The sequence below is a fragment of the Mustela erminea genome, chromosome 19, assembly GCF_009829155.1.
Source record: "Mustela erminea isolate mMusErm1 chromosome 19, mMusErm1.Pri, whole genome shotgun sequence".
Classification (NCBI taxonomy): Eukaryota; Metazoa; Chordata; class Mammalia; order Carnivora; family Mustelidae; genus Mustela; species Mustela erminea.
In genome coordinates this window covers 51,410,211-51,426,942 of record NC_045632.1, presented here as the reverse complement: position 1 = coordinate 51,426,942, position 16,732 = coordinate 51,410,211, and the positions used below count along the sequence as shown (strand labels likewise).

Here is a 16,732-nt window from a genome sequence, read left to right as displayed (position 1 = left end):
CTTGCTGTCTGTCAAATAAATAAATAAAATCTTAAAAAAAAATAGAAGAAAAACCCAACATCTTATAAGCCTAAAAACTCTTTAGTCATGAGACAAGTGTAAATCAAAGATAAAATGAGATGAAATAATTTAAAATAATTTAAAAGATACAATGCGATACTATTACATAACCATTACGACAATGGTTAAAATTGTTTCAAAAACTGTTTTTTCAGATGACCAGACCAAATGTTGGCCAAGATGTGGAACAACCAGAACTCTAATGAAATCTAATTTGAGAGCCTGAACCCCCCATCACTGCTCTAAGGCACATCTTCTCTTGTAAGCTGTGCGGGAGACCACACGGAGTACACCCAAACACATGAATCAGTCCTACTAGAGGGAGCAGCAATGCAATTCCGCCAAAGCCACGTCCAATGACCACAGACAACTATTTCCAAGATACTGTTTTCATGTACGAAAAATCAGAGTACCATTACGTTACTGAGATTGCCACGTGAAAGAGTCTAGCAAAATTCATTCCCTCCTATCTTCCATCTATCTAATCTTCATGGAGGCCAGTCTATTTATATAAACGGGCTCTCAGGGGAAGCCAGCACAGCACAGTGTGAAACTCAAAGTCAGGAGTCTGACACCGATGTCGACCCCAGCTCTAGCTAATTATAAGCGGTGAGTTACGCCTTTAACCCATCAGAAACCCAGAGACCCTTTCTTAAAATGTGGAGTAACTAGTAAACACTAGGAGCCCAATAGAACAATAGTAGGTGGAAAACAAGTTTTAATTCCCATTCTTTCCAAAATCTTTGGTGTAAAGCCTGTGTCTCCTATCTGACTCGTATGACCTATCAGATACAGCACACTCGGTATGACTGAAAACTAACACTCTCCTCGATCTGCTCCCAGCAGCAGCCCAAGAGTTGACTAGCTTTAACATCAACCAGAATTTAAGGAAATGACCCACAACAGCCACCATTCTGTTTGTGTGGATACTGGGTCCAGAACGCATGTGAACTTCACTATTGAGTTGACTATTTTTCAGATGATGCCAAGTTCTATATACCAAGATATTCACTTATCATTATGTAAGGACAACATCCTATACTTGAATCTGATTCTAATATGATGCCCAAAGGATTTCAAGTCTAAAATACTTAACATCTATATCGGTTTGCAACCTCCCTGGTGTATGTAGTGAAAGTTCACTGAAGCCAGTATTTTTGAGTCACGGAGCAAGAAGACAATAACCTAAAGTTTACTAATTTTGATCCGTGATGCCAATTACACCACTTACCACCATTGGCAAGAAGCACCTACATCATTTGGGGAAAAGAGAAAGAAGTAAAACACCAGGTTTTGTAGCCCAGCTGTTCCAAAACTGGATGGGGGCAGGCATAGGGCGAAATCTTACTAACTGATGTGCTACATCAATCAGACTAATGAAATGCTGACAGCCATACGGAAGGAACGCGAAGTGACCAAAAATGACTTCCCCTGCACTCCCACAAGATCTTGTTGAGATGGTGGACTCTGCGTCCCTGTGAAATGTCCAGGTCGGAGCAATTATCAGGAATATTTTTCATCATATTTTCATTAGAGAGTATTAAAAAAAATGATTATGGGAAAGACGGCAGATACAATGCTTGGTCTTTCACAAGCAACCATCTTTTTAAGGGACCGAGAGGACACTGAGACAATGCAGGGCCTGGCTGACCCCAGGCTCCATTTACCAGTTTAACTACAGACTCCTTAGAATGTGGGCCTTTTTGATCCCTCTGTCCCAGGGGATGAAGGAACACCCAGTAGGATTCAACAAACACCTGCCAAAGGAACGAATGGTTCTTACAGTTGTTAATAGGCTACAACTCCAGACTGCTGCAAAACAATCCAAGTCATGTCAAACAACACTGACAGCCCTCTGGCAACAACGAACGAACAACACTGATAGCCCTTTCTAAAATAATGAATAAATACTAAGATCCTGCAAAAATGGGGCTCACCATGGTTTTTAATGACGCTACCTAGAAATCTGTGGGGAAGAGTATGCCCGTTTCCTATCAAAGTTTATCTTCCCAAACACACCTGTTTAAGTCATGCCATCTCAGTCGACAAAATGACATACGGCAAAGGGCTTTTTATTAAGGAAAGGAAGGCAGGCGCCCAACGTGATGACAGTGGCGGGCCGCAGCCGCAAGTCGGCAGCCTCTCGGTTTCACGGAGTCCCCGGCTGCTGCTGGAGCTCACTCCCTCTACCCGAGTCGTGTAAAATGACGCTCTGGCTCTTGGGTCTTCCCTTAGCTGAGCAATGCATTCCATGCTGCGGGTCTCCTTTTAAAAACTGTGAGCGCAGCTCCATTTTCTTATCCTTTACAAGTGCCTTTGGAGGCCAAACCAAAGCGTGGATGTTTCAAAAGATGAAGGTGAAGCAGGAAGGACAATGACGCGCTCACAGGAAACCGCAGCTCCAGAGTGTGCAGTTTTATGGGGGTAAAAGAAAAGAGAGAGGAAAGGAAACAAAAGAAAGAAAGAAAGAAAGAAAGAAAGAGAGAGAGAGAAAGAAAAGAAAGTTTAATAATGCTACCTACTGCCAAAGTCTTGGAAAAGCTCCTGAGAATAGCATCCCTCATGCTCCTAATTCCACGGCTGATGACCAGTTTAATTAGCTAAATGTAGTAGTGCTGAGCCAATTCTGCAGAGTGCCAAAGTTTGTGCAAATAATAAAAGCAATGGTTTACTAAATTTAATAACCTGATTCATCTTATAAAAAATTAACTTTATGACAATGTTTAAATTGAACCGGCTTAACTGCATGGAGGTGGCGAGTGCGTTCAGAAGAATATTTAAAGCTAATAATACAAAGAAAATAGAAGACATTCTAAAACAACGGGAGCATCTGCTTCCTAGCACTTGTTACGTCTGATCCGATCAGGAAGATTAAGTGGCCACCAAGGTTTAATATCTCGCTGTCGGGTTTTAAGCTTTGCATAGAAACATTAAAGTACCATAAAAGGGAAAACATACCCCCCCCAAAAATATTAAATATCCGCTTTTCTCACACAAGCTTTCATTCTCGAGAACGGAGGTTACAGACTGGTGGCCACGGGATAAATCAAACCCACGGCCTGTTCTGTTCAGCTCAAACGTCGTTTCCGTCCGTCCTTCCTCACCCCTTCACGTCCCACCCTCTCTCCCTCCCTTCCTTCCTCATAGGAACTGGTGACCAGCATTAGAAACCCAGATTACCCATCTGAGGGCAGACGTCCAACACCTCTGAAAAAGCATACAAGTGGCCACACTGGGCCCCCACCCCACTGCCACCACCGGCTAGAGTCAGGGTCTGCGGCCTCCTGTCCACCACAGTCACCACCCACACTGCTGACTTCACCTGCCAGACCACTGCAGGCACCTGATGCTGAGACACCCATTAAACACGTGACATTCACACTAGAAACAATGCTCCAGCCTTGCCACAAAACCGCCACAATCAGAATTTTCACATCCGGATGGCCACACCTCAAAAAAATGTGTCATGCTGACCTGCTCAAGATTTGACTAAAACCCTGTCAAGCCCCACTCGGTCAAGCATGAGATCAGGACGCCAGCTACCCCACGGAAGGCCTGGCGGCCGCGCTCTACCCTACACAAGGAAACGCAGGGGGACGACCCACAGGAACTGGGATATATGTGGTACATGTTTTAAAACCCACCTTCTTGGCATTTCCCAAATGCCACTGAGCAGTAGCAGAAACTGTGGGCAGGAGCTATGCTATGACCAGAGGACACAAAAAAGAAAGGCTGGGGGCACGGCAAGACAAGAGCATGGACTGGCGAGGGGCCCGCGCAATGGAAGAACAGGCAACCGGACGGGAGACAAAGGCCAAGTCGGACAAGCGGAAACCGTGGACCATGGCAGGCAGCAGGGAGGAGCGCTGTGAAGGACAGTAACGGCTCTCCGTGTTCTAACTCCACAATGACATGGCAGACCGCGACACATATTAAATAGTTACAATCGTTACTAGTCTGTCTATTTAAGATGCCTCTGGTGGTCCTGCAGAAGGTGGCTGAGCTGAAGACACTGAAGCCGTGGGACCAGCCGAGGGAATGGGCACCCTCTGAGGCCGAACAGCTCAGAGAAAAATGAGAAAATAATTTGGGAAGCAAACCTCTCCAGAGCCTGATGACCGCCTGAGTCTCAGGCTGAGGGGCACCCCAAGTCTCCAAAGACGCCAGCCTGGCCACACGGGAGGCTCGCCACTGAGCCTGGCCACACGAGAGGCCGGCCACTGAGCCTGGCCACACGAGAGGCCCACCACTGGTCGGCTGACCCAGGCATTGACTACAAAGGAGGACTGGGTTTGCGTGTGGTGGTGGAGGGGGCAGAAGGAGCAGGTGACCGCTGCTGGTGAGACTCACCGGCAGGACGGATAGGTGGGGACAGAGTCACAGATTCCACAGGCACAAAGGACATCGGGGTGGAAACCGAGTCCCAACAAAGCTCCCAATCGAGTAGGAGCTAAGAACAAGGCCAGTTCTTTCCCTGGTGCTAGGAAGGCTCCTTCTGGTTTGAGTTTTTTAATTTTCTCCATATTGTGGATTTACTTGGGCAGTGTCCCCATTTACTGTAAATTATGGTTTTAATTATCATTTTTATTAAGATGCCCAAAGGAGTTGGGGCTTACAACACCCATAATTTCTAATGGGTTGTTATTATTAATTTATAATTGAGAAACGCTGGAGACAAATGTTACTTGTAACTGCACACAATTAAAAGGCCAGGAAGATGGTGATCCCCACCCCCCAACATACCACTAAAGCAATCTTGAGGAAGGAATCAACAAGTTGTGGAACATTCCAGCACCAGCCAACTCCGCCTGCCTGGAGCTCTACCATCAGGTACAGAACAAGAAGAGAAGCCTATCTTTCATCCTGAGTTAAATTTGGGGAAAATTCAAATTTGGGGACAATTTTCACGTTAATAAACCATGGCGTTGAGCATTTGCCAGATCCTCCCTCTAAGGACAAGAACCATACTTCCCAAACCCATCTGATTCGCCTAAATGAAGTTACGGTGACTCAGTGTTGACTGTGACACTGACATCGAATGCTCTGAGGGTGTCTCCGGTGAAGTTGGAGGATACACATTGGCCACCACTGCAAGGTCAACGCCACAAGTGCCAGGACCGGATAGCCCACGCCGCTGGTTCTGTGGCTGCCTGACCTGCCTGATCAAGCGCGTCTACCTTCCACGCCGTTTCAGTTCTACAGCTCTGAGTTCCAAAGAGTCAGAAATCACACTCCTTCCATCCTCACTGCGACTGCCAGCTCTTAATAAATTACAAGACCTATTCAGGCCTCTCTAGAGGAAAGTAAGTCATAACCAACCCTGCTTTTAAATGTGTGTCTTTTACACAGCTGGCAACAAGTCCCACACAGAGGCTCCCAAACACCCCTCACAAGATCAACAGGCCTCAAATATAAATATCTACCAAAGAAAGACACCAATTCTAGAGATGGGGATCCAGAGGTAGGGAACAGCCCATTCATGTGGGCTGTCTTCTTGATATATGGCCAGGCGTTTGGGCAGTACAATGCTAAGGCCAGAACTTTTCTAAAACTAAACAATCAATTCTGAGTGACTACCTGGGATCTCTCAGGAGGCAAGACGGACCCCAGGCTGCCTACTTGTGGTGCTGCTGGCTGGCTAAGGAAGCTCTCATCCGACCTGCCAGTGACAGTGCGTCCAATTCCCGTGTGTTAGCAATCACAGAGAGAAAAGTGCCCAAAGAGATTGCAATTAACATGGCCCTAGGCAGCCCAGTGAAGACAGACTTAGTAAGGACACCTCAACGGAGCAGGGTCCGGGCAGGTCAGAGTGCCAGCACACCAGGCCACCACATGTATTAATGGTGGGGGGAGCAAGAGAGTGGCATACAAAGTGACTCAACATCTTTGGGGGCAACTGGACTATTTCCACCCAAGTGTACATGGCTGCACCCTTTCACCCAGTTCTTCCCCATACAGAAACGAGTCCTACAGATATACCCGCCCATGTGAGCCAACACGCGACAGGAGCGTTCAACAAGCATCACTTGCAATAGCCAAAAAACGGGAACCCATCCAGACGTCCCCTCTGTTAAGGGAAGTACATGGCGCATCCAGAGCCAAGGGCCATGCTGTCATCCAGCAGAACCAGGTGACCCGAGAGGGAAAGACAAGGAAACATCTCCTGTTCCATTACGAAGAAAAAAAGAAATCAAAGTACAGGACGGCATGCGCAGGTGATCCCCTCGGTGGCATACGAAGGGAAGGCGGGTGTGTGTCTCCGTATGTGCTAACACTGGCCCCCTGAGCGCGTGAGTGATCGCTTGGGGGCTGGGAAAACTCACCTGCGTATGCCCACACAGATGCTACTTCCATTTTTAGCACACACGTGTAGAGCATAAGAGTAAGACGCTACAAGGGAATGACAGAATGGATCTAACTGATCATTTATAGGCCTTCACAAATTTTAACAGAGAAAGAGCAAGACAAGTGAGAAAGGAAAGAGAACAGGCCTACTGTATTTTCTGAGCATGCCGGTTTTTAGAGAAGGACCAAAGAAGGTGGCGAGGAGGACGTGGGAGTGCCACTACATGGGGGCTGCCGTGCCAGGGGCTTCAGGGATACGTGCTCTTCACACCAACGCTCCGACATGTCACTGTCAGCATCGCACCACTGAGAAAACTAGCAGCCCAGAGGCGCGGGCACTCACAAGACCAAAGGACAAATAGGAGGTGCAGTGGCCTGAGTCCAGGGCAGGTGAGTTCAAGCCCCACACTTGCAGGAGCCCCCTGAGGGCAGGAAAAATCCAGTTGGGAACACCACTCACCTGCCCAACTGCTGACTGTTCTGTATCTTGTTCCACCGACCGATGGAATCTGATGTGTGTTCTTTATGTCTCTCGTGACATATGTTTCCATGTTTGGCATTTGTATGATGTAAGCCAAACCTTACTAAGCAGTCGTCCTTCTGAGAGAAATGGTCCCCACACCACAGCCTACCAACAACACCCATTTCTTTTCGGTGTCATCTTGTCAAGGCAAAGGACCTAGGCCTCTTCAGCTACTTGATTATGTAAACGTACTTACTTAATGGAATCTGTCCCCAAACTGTGATGCATTATCAAATTACCTTCGCTCTTATTTAATATTTCATCACAGGGCTCAGAATTAACACCATCCTTTGCTTTCACAAACAGTTCTCTGCGTAAGGCCTACCAGAAGGCATAGCTAATCTGCAGAAATAACGTTTCTTTCCACATTCTCCAAGGTCAACAATGTACAAGTACGGACTTAACTGAACCTTGCCTCTACGCTTTCAACCAGTGAGTCCTTTTACAAGGGACGGCCTTAACACCCTAGTCTTACAAATCATGCTCGAGTTTCTTCCTTCACTTCTGAAAGGCTTCAGTGCTGAGGTTTAGGGAGGAGACTCTATGAAGGCCAAGGACAAAGACCTCCCCACCGACTCAAGAAGGAAGTGACGCCACACCGTATTTTTTAACAAAGCATACATGGGACTTTTACAAATGCAGCCAGATGCTCGGAGGATAACTGACACAGGACAAGACAAAAATCCAAAGTCTTCCCCATTAAAAAAAAAAAAAAAAAACTTAAATCCAGCCTATAGGATGAAGAAACATGTGTGACTTGTCAAGGCTCTCCAGGAGACACAGCCTCCTTCACTCGCTGGCACAAACACAAGGAAGTACACGACAGCTCTAGGACCTCAAACCCAGGACCTGAATCTGGCCCGTGTTTATGCTCTTCGGAGGGCAAAACTTTTTTTTAATCACTAACAAACCACACACACACACACATACACACGCACACACTCTCCCACAGTGTCTTTAACTCCACACGCACAGCGGTATTAGTAAGAGAACCAAAGTGTCTGTGCTGTTTGCAAGTGGAAAGGTTTACCCTCAAGTTTGGCCTTTTTCACTTTGATGGATGAATTTATAGCCACTTCAAGAGGAGAGAACCCAATCCGGAATCTGCAAGCACGCGGGATTATGTTACTGGGCAGCTCACTGTTTTCGCAGCTGGGCCGGGATTTCCTTTCAAGACCCAGGCCTCAGTCACTCTGCAGTCTGCTCCAGAGACGGGCTTCTTTATGATGCAGAGCAAACAGGGAGGGCACCGGGGTCCCACGCCACACTTGTCCAGAAAAAAGACCCCTTTCTTTTCGTTTCTCAACAACCAATGGGGCCAGGACCAGCCTATCTCCCAAGGCATTTTCCACTCCTGTCAATTAAGAAGTGGTTAGGAAGAGATTGTTTGAAAGAAGGAAAACACACACACACACACACACACACACACACACACACACAAAACTTCTCCATTCCACTGAGAGCTTCCAAAAACCGAAACCTGCTACAGCCTGTACAGCCTGTATCTTCAGTGTGAGCTTCCTAATTCAAGCGCCCCCCTGACACTTTTTTTCTTTTTAATTTCAGAACGACCTTGGCTCTCACCTTCTAAAAAGTGGCATATTACTTCGCCTCTTTAAAAAGATTAAATTCTTTTTGCTCCCAAAGTCATGGGAAGGTGCTCAGAACACCACGCTGGGAAAATTCAGCCCTTTTTTGAGGCTGACTTTGGAAGTGTCCAAATAGACTTTCATTCTCCACAGCTTATAGTGTTTTAAGATGCAGCTTCTGGGAAGTATGACTGAGGCTCCGTTGTTGAAGCCGGCGGCGGCGGGAGACAGGCCTGCTCACCCTGCTCGCTCCGTCCACCCAGCCTGGGCTAGAGTCAGGCGCTGCCCACTCCTCCTCACGTGGGGACAAACCAGTCACTGGACTCTACTGCAAAGGGTTAGGGAGCAATCATTAAAATGAGACATTTGCTCAAAATGTACAATAAGGAGACAAAGGGTACTGCAGTTCTGAGCAAGCTGAATAAAATGCAAAAACACCTCATTAAGGAATATCTTTACCTTGTAGTCATTAAGGAAAAAGCACCTCGGTAATCTATGTAACCCAGACCACCCTGTAATCTTTCATACAGCTGCTTTCTAATTTTTTATGAAATCTAAGAGGGGCTTGGTTGTGTGTGTGTGTGTGTGTGTGTGTGTGCGCGTGTGTGTGTTTTGTTTCTTTGCTTTCTGAAGACACAAAAGCTGATACTATCTCATTTCAACTTGAAGAAAAAGAAATTTTTTTCAAGTAAACTTGTTGCTACTTCCGATGAGTCCTCTTGCAATTGTCAAACAGTCCACAGCCGTCCCGTGTTGACCGTACGGACTACACGTGCACAAAACTCCCTTTCTTCCACAAGCCAGGCTGCACACAAGAAAGCACAAAGAAATCTTCACTAGTTTCACACTTTCCTTACTGACAACACACGTGGGAGATTGCAGTGCCTGGGTCCCTGAGGGTCGTACAATTTGTCAAAGAAATTCTCCATTTCTCTATCACTTTTTAAGGTGAGATCTGCTTCAACAAAATCAGTCTCACAAGGGGAAAAAGGGAAGGAGTTTTGAGCTTTGAGTTTGATAACACACTGTTTTGGAATACCATGATGAGGGATTGGCTAAACACACCAATTTTAAAATCTATCCCTCTCAGTAAATGTGCAAGCAAACCATCAGCTGTGATCAGGCACCTGCTTGGCATGAATGTCAGAGATGCGCAGGGCACCTTCCAGCTAAGGTTGATCGTGCCTGACACCCGGAGATGCAGCTAGCTGGAAATCTGTGTTGGGCTCCCCTCTTGGCCCTGCTGCCTCTGGGCCAAGAGGGTCCCAGTAGGAGCCCCCACATAGGTAATACACATGATCAGAGATTAGGCTCAACTCCATTTCAAAAAAGAAGAGGGAATGCTCTGAGTTAAGACACACAGGGCAAAACAGAGGACTCTGGTTTACAGAGAGCTTCTGGGGAAACTGAGCATCTCAAGGGGTGAAGGGTCCCAGCTATGGGAGCCCGTGTAACCAGGGAGCAGCCACAAAAGATTCCAATGGAGATCTGCCTTCCTAGGACAGACAGCTGGAGGAAGCATGTGCAAAGAAGACATTTTATTTGGCTCAAACATGCAGCCTGCCCCTCATACATGTAACTTTTTAGAGGCTCTATTAAGAAAAGGTGTACTATAGTTTCTTCAGTGCTTTGAGACAGAAAAGGGAACATGAAATCAAAGAATCTTTTTTTTTAAGATTTTATTTGACAGACAGAGATTACAAGTAGGCAGAGAGGCAGGCAGAGAGAGAGGGAAAGGAAGAAGCATTCTCCCCGCTCAGCAGAGAGCCCGATGTAGGGATCGATCCTAGGGCCCTGAGCAGAGGCTTAACCCACTGAGCCACTCAGGTGCCCTGAAATCAAAGCATTTCTTGAAGGGAAAAAAACAGATCAGGAGCTTTACTGTTGGTTACGGACTGAACTGTGTCCACTTAAAACTCCTATCTTGAGCCCTAAGCCCTGATAAGACAAGGCGTCTTAGGAAGTGATTAAGGTTAGATGAGGTCTTAAGGGTGGGGTTCTGAGCCAACAGGACAGGGGCTCTCACAGAGATGTGTGCACACAGAGGAAAGGCCATGTGCAGAGAGAGCAAGGAGGCCTCTGCAAGGCAAGCAGAGAGCCCTCAGGAGAAACCAACACTGCCGACACCTGGGTCTCGGACTTCCAGCCTCCAGCATCATGAGAGATACATTTCTGTCAATTCATCACCTGGTCTGTGATATTTCGTCAGAGCAACCAGGACAGACTAATATACTAATGCTTTTAACCAGATCAGCTGGTTCAAAAAGGAGAAAAGGCAACAGATCCTAAGCTTTCTGGCCTCAACCACTGGGAATTGAGATGGAAGATTTTATGTCATCCCTAACCGAGGCAGGTCAGTGAGGTGGAGCAGATGATACTCCTGTGGGTCAGAATCCTAACCTCTTGTTTGGCTTTCTCTGGAGAAAACTGAAATATGTATCTACCAACAAACGAGAGATCGAAGTCCTGCCTCCTCAAAGAGTGGTACCTGGACCAGCAGCACCATCACCTGAGAACTCATAAATGCACATTCTCAGGCCCCCCATGCCTGCTGAAGCAGCAAGCTGGGTCATGTTGGGCTCTGTGTTCTAATGAGCCCTTCTGGACACTCAGATTCCTGTTCAAGGTTAAGAAATTCTGGTCTTGTTAATGCCCAGAACTCCCCTTCTCTAACAAGAGACGCTGTCTATGGCTCCCACGTACACACGACCCTCACGTGATGGTCCCATTTAACTCTCAACACCATGGGCACATGACGCTACTATCCCCAGTGTACAGATGAGAAAACTAAGGCTCAGAAAAGACAAGGTCAAATAGCCAGTAAAGTGGAAGGGTGAAAACTGGACCCTAGGGCCTGATGCTTCTAAAGCCCCTTTCAGCAACCTCTTCAGCAAAGCCAGCTCACTTTCCCTCTGAGTGTTGGTCCCCACACTGACTCTCACAGCAGGGAACAATTTACACGCCTCCTCTTCCCGTCACTGTGCAATCACGAGTCAGACGGACTGGAGTCAGGATCCTGCCTCTGCCACTTCCTTAGAACCTTTGGGTCTTGAGAAGGATGCTGTATATTCTGGGTTGAATTTTGTAACCCACCCCCCCACCTCAAAATTCACATGCTGAAGCCCTAAGCCTCAGTATCTCAGAATATGACCTTATTTGGACACAGGGTTTTGGCAGAGGTAATCAAGTTAAAGTGGGGTCATTAGGGTGGGCCCTAACCCAATGACACTGGTAAAACTGTGGACTCAGCACATACACAGGGAGAACACCATTTGAGCACGAAAAGGACCACATACAAGACCACAAGATGCCTGCAACAGACTCTTCCCTCACAGCCCTCAGAAGGAGCCAACCCTGCCAACACCCTGATTTTGCACTCCTAGCCTCCAGAACTGTGAGGCAATAAATTTCTATTGTTTAAGCCCTAGTCTGTGGAACAATGTTATAGCAGCGCCAGGAAATTAATACACTTAACTTCTATGGGCCTCAGTTTCTTCATTTGTAAAAGGGGAATATTAAGAGGTACTCCTGCAGGGTTGCAGGAATGTCAAATGAGACAGCTATGCAGAGTTCCTAGCAAGCCACACCTCTCAATATATTAGGCTTATTATTGATACACCATTGGCTAAAACACCCTCCATATGACTTATATATCAAATTTTCCTATAGAAATCTAAAAATATGTACAGGAGACTAAATAGACTAAATGATTCTTAGTGTCCCTAGTACCTATTCAACAACTTATCACTGGTGCTCCCAATTCCTTCCTAAAAAGCACTTAAGACAGTGTATTATAAACACCCACATACAACACAGGAACTTAAAATAAAATGAAAATTGGTGGTTGCCAGGGACAAGGGCTTGCAGGGGAAAGTTGGAATAACAAATTGCCTGGGGCAAAGAAGCAAAATGAAAATTTCTGTGGATGTGTAAATGTTCTCTATCTTAACTAGGTGGTGGGTTATCTGAGTGTACACATTTGTCAAAAACCATATGTACAATTAAAATTAATGACCTTTGTTATGTGAAACTTCTACTTCAAAAAGTTGATTTTCTTTTAAGTAAATGCAAATGCCATATTAAAGAAAAAAAAAAACTGATTTACCAGGAATGTAGAGTAAGCTGGTTACTTATATGAGCATTCAATCGTTAACTCTGAGCTTCCTGGCAACCAAGGTAAAGAAAGGAAATAGAATACTTTATGTTGCCCTCCTTATTAAATGAGAAAACGCATACCAAGGTTTTAGAAGAGGTGACATTTGTTTTCTTAACAACTTAAATTTTGCCAGAGGACTTCTTATAGGAGAAACATGGGTTAAAAGAATTAACCTGTGGTTTGCAGACTTTTCCTGTAAAGGACACAATAGTCAATACCTCCGACACTGCACACCATATGGTCTCTGGCACAACAACCGAATTCTGCTATATTAAAGTAACATGAAAGCAACCATAGACAGTATGCTAATGAGTAGGCATCAATATCTGTGTTCCAATAAAACTTTACAAAAATAAGCAAGGGAGGGCTGGATTTGATCCACGTGCCATAGTTTACTAACCCCTGGAAGAGACAATGCACTTTTAGCACTCAATGCTAAAGTGACCTGAAGCCAAATAAGAACAAAGCATGGAAGGACACGAAGGCGACCTTAACCTAAACATTTTCTAGAACCCACTGGATAACCATCACAGATAATTTTAGGTAGTTTACAAGATTCCATTAAAGTATCTGCTAAAGAGAATCTCATTAAGACATCTATAAAACAAAATTTTTAAGTATTCAATTTACATCAAAATTTTATTACACTGCTTCACTCTGAATTTCATTCAAATTCGACTTACTATAACTGCATTGGCTTTCTACTGCAGTGTTGGATATTTAACTAGAAACTACATCCTGCCTCTCCCTTTGTGCGTAAAATTGACAAATGTGTTGTTTTTGGATTCCAGAATTCTGGGGAAAGCCAACTTAAATGAATTAAGATGACTAATGTGTTGATTCTGTTTCCAATCCAACAAAATGTTAATGTAAGAACCATGTCATATGATGCTATGTGTTTTAGTTCAAATTTAACATCAAATATTGAATAAGGCAGTTTCTAAGTAAATTACTAAGCTAAAAATATTCCTTCTGCGCAGGAAGAACTCCATCTTGTTTAAAATAAATGGAAATTTGAACATCTTTGCTCAGATCAGCCTAAATAAGAAATTAGAAAAATGCAAACCTCCATTATAGTCAACAGTATTGATTCCATCTTTCTGGAGAAAGTAGCACAATATTAGATATATAAAGAAAAGGATTCATTTAAATTGTGACTTCCAGCCAAGTCCTCCATGGAACAGACGCTCAGACAGAAACGGTCCTGCTCCAGTGTGCCAGGTATGTAATCACGTCCAAGGTGAGTAGTCACCAAGACACCGTGGATACAGCCGTGAGTCTCACATCCCAGGTGTCTCCAAACACCCCGTTGCTGCGGCGTCCCTGGCATCCCTCGTTCATTTGCAGTTTTCACTGCATTTACTCAACATTTGGCAGAGAAATTCCTGTGGCTATAACACATTGCCACAGAGTTTTGTTTTAAGTAAACTAGCATTAGTTTTTTGTCACGTATACTTGAAAATTTCTGTATCCACAGAAGCAGTAACCATGACATTTTTAAAAGCTGTTGGAAGCACTGCAAAGCCTGAATGTAATTCCATAAACATGTACCACGTACCTTCCATGAATAAGACATTAAACGTTGTGCCTTAGATGGCCCACTAATTCTAGTGCCAAATCTTTCTGGTTTCCTTAAATTAATTATACCTACCGACCACCCAAAGGATAATTTGAATAATTGTGAAAAATCAAATCTATTAAGAGATTATTTAAAAAGAGAAATCAATAATTAGGGGGTCCCCTCTTTCAAAAATAAAAGAAATTTAAAATTTTATAAGGAAGAATTTAGAAATCTAGAAATGTCTAGAAATGGAAACTACATAGAATATATGTATTTTGCCCCTAGGTTTTAGATTCAACTATGACAGCCTGTCAGTAACTGAATTTTTTTTTCATTACCTGCCAGGTACTTAGGAAATTTTCCATTGTTTAGCACAGGATAATTCTGAAATCAATAATTCTTTATTAATTACATGCTGACAAATTCCTATCAGAAAAATAACCATTATGAAGAAAGCTAACAAAAACATCTCTAGGGATATTTTATCTCTAGCTCTATTCAATTCCATGATTTTTTTTTTTTTATGAATAAAAGGACTCTCCAAAGCAAGACTTTATTTAACTGATACTAATGATTATAGTGCCTTAAAAGTAATCAGGATTTCTTAATTCAGTGTCCATTTCTTCCCCCCAAAATTATACACAAGTGCCCAGCTATGAATATATTTGTTTTCCCCCTGTGCAAAGGGGCCAGAGGTTCCAGGACATTCTCAAAGGAGTAGAGAGGCCTCGAATTTACCTTTTTTTTTTTTTTTTAATTTTTATTTAAAGCAGAAAGCTGTGCAAACATTTTGTTTGTTCCTCTGAGAGGTAAAGAGGAAGAAGTCAAGTATTGTGCACTTGACAAAAGAGATGTAGCCCAGAGCAAGTCCATCCACGCAACCATCCCTTGTCCCCAGCATCCGAAGGGATCTGAACCATTCCGAGTCCAAAACTGCCTCTGCAGCATCCTTGGTGGGCAGCTGCCTGGCCAGTGCTACATACCTCTGGCCAGGAACTCACCTGCTCCAGGCACCCTGTTCTGCTACTGGAAAGCAGGCAATCCCCCACTCGGTTCCTAATAGGTAATAAAAATAAGACAAAAGAGCAACTACTGGGACGCCTGGGTGGCTCAGCTGGTTAAGCGGCTGCCTTCGGCTCAGGTCATGATCCCAGCGTTCTGGGATCGAGTCCCACATCGGGCTCCTTGCTCCGCAGGGAGCCTGCTTCTCCCTCTTCCACTCTGTCTGCCTGTGCGCGCGCTCACTCTCTCTGTCTCTGACAAATAAATAAAATCTTTAAAAAAAAAAAAAAAAAAGCAACTACTTCTGAAAATGCACACCATAAGAAAGCAAGCTCCATAGGGCGGGGCAGGGGGGCAAATTTTGCTCACCGCTGTATCCGCAGACCCTAGAACAGAGCTGGGTTCACAGCACGCACTCGATAAGTATCTGTTAGAAGAATGAGCTGGTGAGAGTCTGCTATACACTGGGCAGCATCAATACTAGAAGGCAAGGCCTTTTCTAGGGCACAGTTTTTAATGGGCTGAATTTTAATACACTCCACAAAATGTATGTTGAAGTTCTAACCCCCAGAATCTCCGAATGTAACCTTATTTGGGAAGACGGCCTCTCTGGAAGGTAATCAGGTCAACATGAGATCACTGGTGTGGGCTCTAGTCCAATATGCCCAGTGCCCGTGTAAGAAGAGGAGCTTGGACAGGGAGACGGACACACGCAGAGGGGAGATGTGGGAAGGGATACAAGGAACACACCAAGGGAGGAGGAAAAGGACACCGGAATTCTGCTGCCAGGGCCAAGAACCGCCGGGGGCAGCCAGAAGCCAGAAGAGGCGGGGAAGGATCCTCCCCCACAGGTTTCAGAAGGAGCAGGGTCCTGCCCGCACCTAGACCATAACACTTCCATCCTCCAGAACCTGGAAACAAGGAACCTCTGTGGCTGAAGGCACCCAGCGTGTGGCACTTCGTTCCAGCAGCCTGAGCAAACTAAGACAGCCGTGGAGGAGTTATCACAGAGACGGATAGATACCCCTGACAGAGAGCCTCTGAACCGTTGGTGGAGCCCTGCGGTGGAGCAGGGCTCATAAGAGCACACGAGATCTGGTAACGGTACAAGGGGGACTGTACCGGGACCCTTCCTGACGCTCTCAAGTCTCCCAGTCCAACCTAACTCTGGCCACTACTGCAGCCACCAAGCTCACAACGAGGCAGCTGGGCAGACCCATCCAGGGCTGCAGTGTGGAGCTTCCCTGACGCGCAGCATGGGGTACCTGCAGAAACCAACCTGGGATTCACCCATGTGCAACCCCAAAATGTTGGGGCACAAATACCAGCAGGGCTACCCCTGCCTGATGGGTTTGGGAGCAGAGGGAACAAATGCTTTCCCCTCTCATTCTGCAAGAAGATGGTTCTGAGGTGCATTTCGTAAGCTCCTCTGAAAAGGTCCACGGAACTGAATGCTAGGGACCCACAGCACTGCCCAACTGGTAACACACGCGTGC

At 45.4% G+C, this 16,732-nt stretch overlaps 1 protein-coding gene across 6 annotated transcripts in view; it reads right to left on the bottom strand.

Annotated features, from left to right (window-relative positions):
• WWOX (WW domain containing oxidoreductase) overlaps positions 1-16,732 on the bottom strand; it is a 937,351-nt gene that overhangs the window by 883,278 nt on the left and 37,341 nt on the right. The gene's annotated exons all lie outside the window — the stretch shown is intronic.